Below are 8,568 nucleotides of genomic sequence, written 5' to 3' on the forward strand. Positions count from 1 at the left end.
CCACACTTTCCCGGGGCTGGGGGTACCCCAGAAAGGCTGCAGGCATGGCATTGGTCAGAGGCAAAGGTCCTGGCTATCCCTAGCCTAGAGAGTCCAGAAAACCTCAGCAGTGACCAAAGACCAAGACCATCTTGTGGCTTTGGGCGCTGCCACCTTTGAGGGCATGGCAGTTAATTAGCATATTCCCTCCTTATTGGCTGTGGGTGCTGCCATCTTTGAGGGCATGGCAGTCAATTAGCATATTCCTTCCCTGCCAGCGCTTATGGCTCAAAGTGCCAGAAGGAGGTGAAGCATCTTGAACCTGCAACCCTGGCATCTGCACACCAAGCCTTGGGGCACACCATGCTGGTGGTGCCTGTGGGTGAAAGGGGGAGAGCAGGGAGCTGGGGAGCAGAGCTGGGAGGGGCCTAGAATCTTCAGGAGCAGCCCGCCTGCCGAGGTTGCTGTGACCCGCACACTTGAGCTTGGTCAAAGCCCCAGGTCAGCTCTGCCGCTTGCCTTCCAGGTGCGGCTAGCCCTGAGCCAGCTGGCATTGTGCTCAGAGAAGCAGCTGACACTGGGCTCAGTTAAATAAGATAAATCAAAGAGCCGAGAGTAAATATTGTCCCAGCCCCTTCCTATGCCCCCTGGGTGAGGAGGGCTGGGAATGGGGGCAATAGAAAATGGCTGCTGCTTTGCATTTTATAATGAAAAGATTCCTGCTATGTAGAGAGAAGAGCTGATTCGTTTTCAGCAACACCCGGCATGTTCCCTGCCCCAGCTCTGAAGCCTGACAGCACCTAGCAAAGGTGTGTCCACACAGCCATGTTGGCCTGGCTCCTGGAATGTTGGGAGCAAGTTTGAACTGAATTGATTTAAAAAAAAAGTAAAGATTGAAAAACACCTCTTTGTACTCAAATGGCACTATAAAATGCAGATTACTGCATCTGATTTTGTCTTCTGTGTTAATTTTGAGGCAGAGCACAAATAGGTTCATGGTAAAAGCAGAAAAAAAACAAAGGGAAAGGGAGAGGATTCTACTGTCCACAGCACTGAACGTTGTTTTGTTGTTGTCGTTGTTGTTATTTTTCCTCCTGTTCTTTAAGTCAGTACATGCCATTTAAACCACTTTATGGCATTAGGTAATGAGCTACTGCTTCTTCTATGAAGACCAAGCAGCAGTGCCTTTCATGAGTCACATACATTTAATCCATTCAAATGGAGCATACTGAGTGGAGAGAATGGTATGTGTCATTATATAAAGAACTTGGCATTATGGTGCTGTCTGAAGATCTAATTTATTTTGCAATTTAGAGAATGTAGACAAATCAGGCATTGAAAATGAATGTGCATGCTTAAATGCATGACTTTATTTTCATCTGTAAAACACCCGGCATGTTCCCTGCCCCAGCTCTGAAGCCTGACAGCACCTAGCAAAGGTGTGTCCACACAGCCATGTTGGGCCTGGCTCCGGAATGTTGGGAGCAAGTTTGAACTGAATTGATTTAAAAAAAAAGTAAAGATTGAAAAACACCTCTTTGTACTCAAATGGCACTATAAAATGCAGATTACTGCATCTGATTTTGTCTTCTGTGTTAATTTTGAGGCAGAGCACAAATAGGTTCATGGTAAAAGCAGAAAAGAACAAAGGGAAAGGGAGCGGATTCTACTGTCCACAGCACTGAACGTTGTTTTGTTGTTGTTGTTGTTATTTTTCCTCCTGTTCTTTAAGTCAGTCTATGCCATTTAAACCACTTTATGGCATTAGGTAATGAGCTACTGCTTCTTCTATTAAGACCAAGCAGCAGTGCCTTTCATGAGTCACATACATTTAATCCATTCAAATGGAGCATACTGAGTGGAGAGAATGGTATGTGTCATTATATAAAGAACTTGGCATTATGGTGCTGTCTGAAGATCTAATTTATTTTGCAATTTAGAGAATGTAGACAAATCAGGCATTGAAAATGAATGTGCATGCTTAAATGCATGACTTTATTTTCATCTGTAACAACCAAACGACTGGTCACCAGGAGGTGCATTGATGGGACCTGTGGTGTGGGCGGGTCTGGGGTCTCCCAGTGATGCAGGTCTGGATGAGGCTGTGTGGCGCGGGCCAGAGCTGGAATGTTAGGCTGTGTCCCCCACCTGGCGGGGCTTGACGGGGGTGGGGCCATCTGAGTCTTGGTGCTACCCAATGGGGGTGGGGCCAGCTGGACACTTCTATTATAGAGAAAGGGCAAGTAGCAATATTAAGAAATTTCCTCTAATTCCCTTTTAATGTGCACAAATTTTGTGCACCAGGCCACTAGTATTACAATATTTTCTTTCTTATCCTTGTAATGATTTTATTGGTAATCAATTCTACATGGAGTAAAATAAACAACAACAAGTTATATACAATTTTCTTCACTTGCTAAAAATCAATATTGAAATTGTTTCTCATGTAATAATGGTTCTTTTTTTAATTCTTTATTTAAGTATTCCATATGTCTCCTTTTTCCCCCATTGACCTCTCCCCAGCCACGCCCACATGCCAGCACTTGCCCAGACTCCTCTATTGTCTGTGTCCATTGGTAATGTTTATAAGCATGCATACAAGTCTTTTGGTTGATCTCTTACCCTCTCAACTTCTCCTCTGCCTCCCCTCTGAGGTTTGATGGTATGTTCAATGCTTCTCTGTCTCTGGATCTATTTTTGATCATCAGTTTATGATGTTCATTATATTCCACAAATGAGTGAGATCATATGATATTTATCTTTCTCCAACTGGCTTATTTTGCTTAGCATAACGTTCTCCAGGTCCATCCATGCTATTGCAATTTGAAGTAAAATGAAACCAAAGTTAAGTATTAAAAACAAAGGTTACAAATGATATTGAAAAATAAACTTGTGAATTATTAAGAACAAACATTATTTAGATTTGAGACTATCATTTTCCCTCTTGGTGGTTGCTGAACAAAATTCTATATAATAAAGAGGTAATATGCAAATCGACCATCATGCCCTTACACAAGATGTCTGCCCCTATGTGGTCAAAGATTGCCACCCCCATGTGGTCACAAGATGGCCACCACAAGATGCGGCAGGGGAGGGCAGTTGTGGGCAATCAGGCCTGCAGGGGAGGGCAGTAAGGGGCAACCAGGCCGGCAGGGGAGGGGAGTTGGGGAAAAGAGTCATGCAGAAGAGGGCAGTTGAAAGGATTGGGTCAGCAGGGGAGGGCAATTGGGGGCTACCGGGCCGGCAGGGGAGGGCAATTGGGGGTAATAGGGCTGGCAGGGGAGTGGTTAGGGGGTGATCAGGCTGGCAAGCAGAAGTGGTTAGGGGCAATCAGGCAGGCAGGCAGGTGAGCGGTTGGGAGCCAGCGCTCCCGGATTGTGAGAGGGATGTCCGACTACCAGTTTAGGCCTGATCCCTATGGGTCTAAACCAGCAGTCGGAAATCCCCTGTGGGGTCCCAAATTGGAGAGGGTGCAGGCTGGGCTGAGGGACACGCCCCCCCTCCCGGGGCATGAATTTCATGCACTGGGCCTCTAGTTTTGTATAAGAGTGCTAAGCATAAAGAAGAAAATATATACAACTGTAGCATAACCTAAAGCATTTGGGGATAAGTGGATCAGCTGTACCACACACTTATGGTTCACTTATTTCTTTGTGGTTCATTCCCATGATCAAACAGAAAAGACACAGTCTTTTCTTGTTTTGATAGTCTTTATTTTCTAGAGCAGTTTTAGGTTCACAGCAAAAGTGAGTGGAAGTTACAGATGTTTGCATATGCCCCTGCCCCCACCCCTGCACAGCTTCTCCCACTATCGACCTCCTCACCGAGTGGCCCATTTGTTGGAATCAATGAACGTACACTGACACATCCTTATCACCCAAAGTTCATAGCTTATATCAGGGTCCACTTTTAGTGTTATATATTATGGGGTTGGAGAAATGTATAATGATGTGTCTAATATCATATAGACAGCCCTAAAAATCCTTTTGCCACATGGATTCATTCCTCCATCCCCCCAACCACTGGTAACCATGGATCCTTTTACCGTCTCCAAAGTTTTCCCTCCTCCAGAATGTCATATAGTTGGAATCACACAATATGTGGTCTTTTCAGATTGGCTTTTTTCAAGTAGGAATATGCATTTAAGTTTCCTCTATGTCTTTTTATGCTCAATAGTTCATTTCTTTTACATGCTGAATAAAATTATATTTTGTGAATGTATAACCAACAGTTTATCCATTCACCAACTAAAGGACATTTCGCCCACTTCCAAATTTTGGCAATTATGAATAAAACATCTATAAACATCCAGGTTCAGGTTTCTGTGTGAACACAAGTTTTCATTAATTTGGGCAAATATCAAGGAATATGATTACTGAATCATATGGTAGGAGTATGCTATGCCAAACTGTCTTCCAAAGTTACTGTACCATTTTGCTTTCCAATGAATGGGAGTTCCTGTTGGTCTACATTCCTGCTAGTATTTGATGTTGTCATTGTTCTGGATTTTGGCCATTCTAATAGGCGTGCAGTGGTATTTTATTATTGTTTTAATTTGCAATTCCTAATAATAAATTATGCTGAGCAGTTTTCACATGCTTATTTGCCAGACATAGACATTTAACTGATCCAGGCACCTTTTATTTTGTTGCAACTGGAGAAAATGCCACAAAAAGTTTTATATTTATTTGAGCCTTCCAATTTCTCTTCAGATGGTGGATCTCCCTCTCACTCAAATGATCTCAAAATAATCCTCCATCAGCAACTTGTGGGGCTTCCTGTGACAGTGTCTCACAACTAAAGACACGGGAGCTGTTTGGTTTAGACTTCTGCTTTCTTCTTAAAATGCAAAATAGAGAAACAAAGGGAAAGAAAGAAGGCTGATACAACTAACTTTTATACTAAAAAGTGGATTTTGAACAACCCACTCAACTGAATGATCTATTTCCAGGTAAACTTAATGTGAAAAGAAGACACGCATATCTTGTTTAGATTAAAAAATAAGTTCAATGATTTCAAGCAAATCGATGATATGGCTCAGCTGTCTTTCTCTTTGGTCCCAGAAGGACTTTTAAGAAAACTAAAATATTCCCCCAGAGAATGTGGGACTGGGGGTCAGATCGTTTGCAGACTTCTGTGTGTGGTTGGCTTGGAAAGATCATCACCTGGTAGCTCTGTGAGAGAATAAAAGAATAGAATATATTTTGTGCTTCTCTGCTGCTTGCCCGCTGTGTGTTGAACACACATGCTGTCTGTATACCTGCAGCCATTGGAACTAGTCCTTGTGGACAGAGGAATAAAATGAGGGCAATCGAGAAACCCGTGCAGTGTGAAGCCAGGGGAAATGAAATTAATCCCTGACAGTGGTTTTCTCTAAACCTACAAGAGTGACAATTGAAGAGTTACTCTCCAATGCTGCTTCTCTGGGAGCAAAAGCTGAACATCTGACCTGAGAGATGTCTGTGGGCAGGAGTAATGAATGGACTGGTTTTCTGATACTATAGATATCTGAGGTTTCCACCCTGTGGAGATTCATCAACTTGCCACTCCCTAAGCTTTTGCTGCTGACAATATCTGAGGCTGCCCTTCCCCATAAGCATTGCTTAATAGAAAAAAAATGGTGTTGTCGTGTAAAAATGACCCAAAACAACATATTAGGGAACACCAACATTTCCAAAGAACATATTGGATTAAAAATTCCAACCTATGCAGAAAGATGACACAAGAGGGGCCAAAATATAATAATGGTATTAAAAGGCATGAGGGAAGTTATTCCAAATATAAAATGAAAACAAAAAACATGAAAAATGAAGCCAAGGAAAAATATTAGGCATAAAAATGTGATAGTTGACAGTGATAGTTGACCATACTGTTATCTGTGTCTATGAGATTTTGTTTGTTTTTCTTGTTTGTTCAGAGGATTGGAAGGAGGTAGTAAAGAAGGTATAAATGGTGATGGAAGGAGATTTGACTTTAGGTGGTAAACACGCAATGCAATATACAGATGATGTATTATAGACTTGTATACTTTATTCACCAATGTCACCCCAATAAATAAAAATAATGTTTAAAAAATATAGTAGTTGAAATTCACACTAATAGAATGAATAGTAGAATACATAGAACTTAGGAACAAACCAGTAAATTGCAGAGATCAAATAGAGAAAATATTCCAGAAAGCCTTTTAAAAGTCCTATTTCTACCCAGAGAAACATATAATATTTAATGGTACTGTAAAGACAGAGTTGAATATGAAAAAAAATACTATGCAAACAGTCTTTATCAGAAAGCTAGTATGACTATAAAATATTAGAAAAGTAGATTTTTACATAAAAAATACAACTGGAAATAAAGACGGACATACATCATGAAAACATAATAATCTTAAATATTATGCACGTCAAATGAAGCTTAAAAATACATGAAATGCAAACTAATAAACACTAAAGAATAAATAGGTAAATTCACAACCACGGTAGGTGATTTAAAATACCTCTATCAGGAACAGATAGAATAACGAGGAAAAATGTTAAGAGTACAGTTATAGAAGACTTGAACAGCACTATCAACTAGGCAACTAGTACAGCCTAATTAATAAAGAGTACTACATTCAGAACCACAAAAATATGTAATTTTAAAGAGAGCATGGATCCTTCCCTAAGAGAGATAATATGCTGATCAATGTGTCTCCTATACTTAAAAAGGCTGAAATGTTACAAAAATTTTCCCAGAACACAACTGAAATATATTAAAATTCCATTAAGATATCTTAGAAAGTTTCAAATATTTGTATATTAACCAGCACACTTTAAAGTCTTATGAATTAATGAAAAACATGAAATTAGGAGGTATTTTTTAAGTGAAGGATAATGAAATAAAAGTGATAAAATTTTGTTGCATAGTGCTGTGAAAATGTATAAGGCTTATGTTATTTAAAATCAATGACTTCAAATAATAAAATATCAAAATAAATAAATTATAGAATAGGGAATAATAGAGTCCACCCAGGAAATATAACCAATGAAATTAACAACTCTATAATTTGATTATTTGAAAAGAAAAAATAAATTGGTAAATTTTTACTAATCACATCAAGTATAATGAGAAAGCAAAAATTACCACTATTGGGAATGAAAGATGACATGACAGACCCTTTCGATATTAAAAGGTTAATAACAAAGTAGCATAAAAACTTTATGGTAAAAAAAATTCAGAAAGTTAGATAAAATAGAAAAAACTTAATAATTTAATAGGAATATGAAGTAGATATATTATTTTTCTGATTTACCATATGAAGTACAACTAAAACCCATGTATATTAAATATAATAAGACTCTGAAAGGTGCAGAGAAGATGGAACTTTTAGGACCTTGGGATGCCAGGAAGGACATAGTGGTGAGTTCCCCAGGTTTTCTTTTTTGTACAGACTAGAGGCCTGATGCATAAAGATTCGTGCAAGAATGGGCCTTCCTTCCCCTGGCTGCCGGCACTGCCTTCGCTCTGGCTGGAGCCACCTTTCTGCCTTTGTTCAGGCCCAGAGCCACCTTGCTGCCTTCCCACTCTGCCCAGAGGCCCAGATAGGCTGGGGCGGTGCAGAATGCCTGCGTTGTCACCACTGCAATGACGCAAGTGTCCCACCCCCAGCCGCTCCACACCTGTGTATGCAAATTAACCCTCCATCTTTGTTGGGTTAGTTTGCATACTCACTCCTGTTTGGCTGGTGGGCGTCACGAAGGTATGGTCAATGTGCATCTTTCTCTTTTATTAGCATAGATTGGACCTGAAGAAGCCATAAACCTGGGAATTTCAATGGACAAAGATAAGGAAAGCCCCAACAAAAGTCTGTTTACTTTAGCCAATGGACCAGGAACAAAACAGGTTAGCAAAACATAAGACTTTAAACAATAAATGCTCCACTCCAGCCAAACACTACAGAAATATGTGTGGCTACACTCTCACTACCCATCAAAGGCTGAATGGAAAGTCTAGATTTTCACACTTACTAGCTTGTCCCCAGACCCCTCACCCCCATACTGGGGAGCTGTCAGACAAGGCTTAGAGACTGGGCCTTTTATTCTTACTGGGCAATACTAGGCATGATAGCCACCTTCCCCTTGGTCTCAGTAGAAATGAGGTAGAGAGCTTTGATAGTTTGTTATTCAGCAATAAATAAGTAGAACCATATGTAGATTCAGTAGTATTATTGAAGAAGAGAAGGAAAGGAATGATGGACACAGTGTTCAAGACAATGATTACTTTAGATCGGGAAGGAAAGCAGATGTGTTGAGATAGATACTAGTTAGATGTAGGTCATTGTCAAAGGTTGTAGCTTTTGTCTTGGGGGGTGTCTTCTCAGGTACTTACACATTATTGAAAATGAATAATTAACAAAAAAATCTTAATATTTATTTAAAATTAGATTATATGTAGATAAATGTGTTATAAATCAAGTACTGTAATTTATTCAATTATCTTCACTTGATACCCAATAAGAAAAATTGATCACTATATAGGCAATTATATTGTGGATTCTATAAAGTTCATATATGAAATATGAATTGGTCTTTTTTTTTTTTTTTTTTTTTTTTT

Source organism: Myotis brandtii, unplaced genomic scaffold (assembly GCF_000412655.1).
Source record: "Myotis brandtii unplaced genomic scaffold, ASM41265v1 scaffold94, whole genome shotgun sequence".
In the NCBI taxonomy this organism is placed as follows: Eukaryota; Metazoa; Chordata; class Mammalia; order Chiroptera; family Vespertilionidae; genus Myotis; species Myotis brandtii.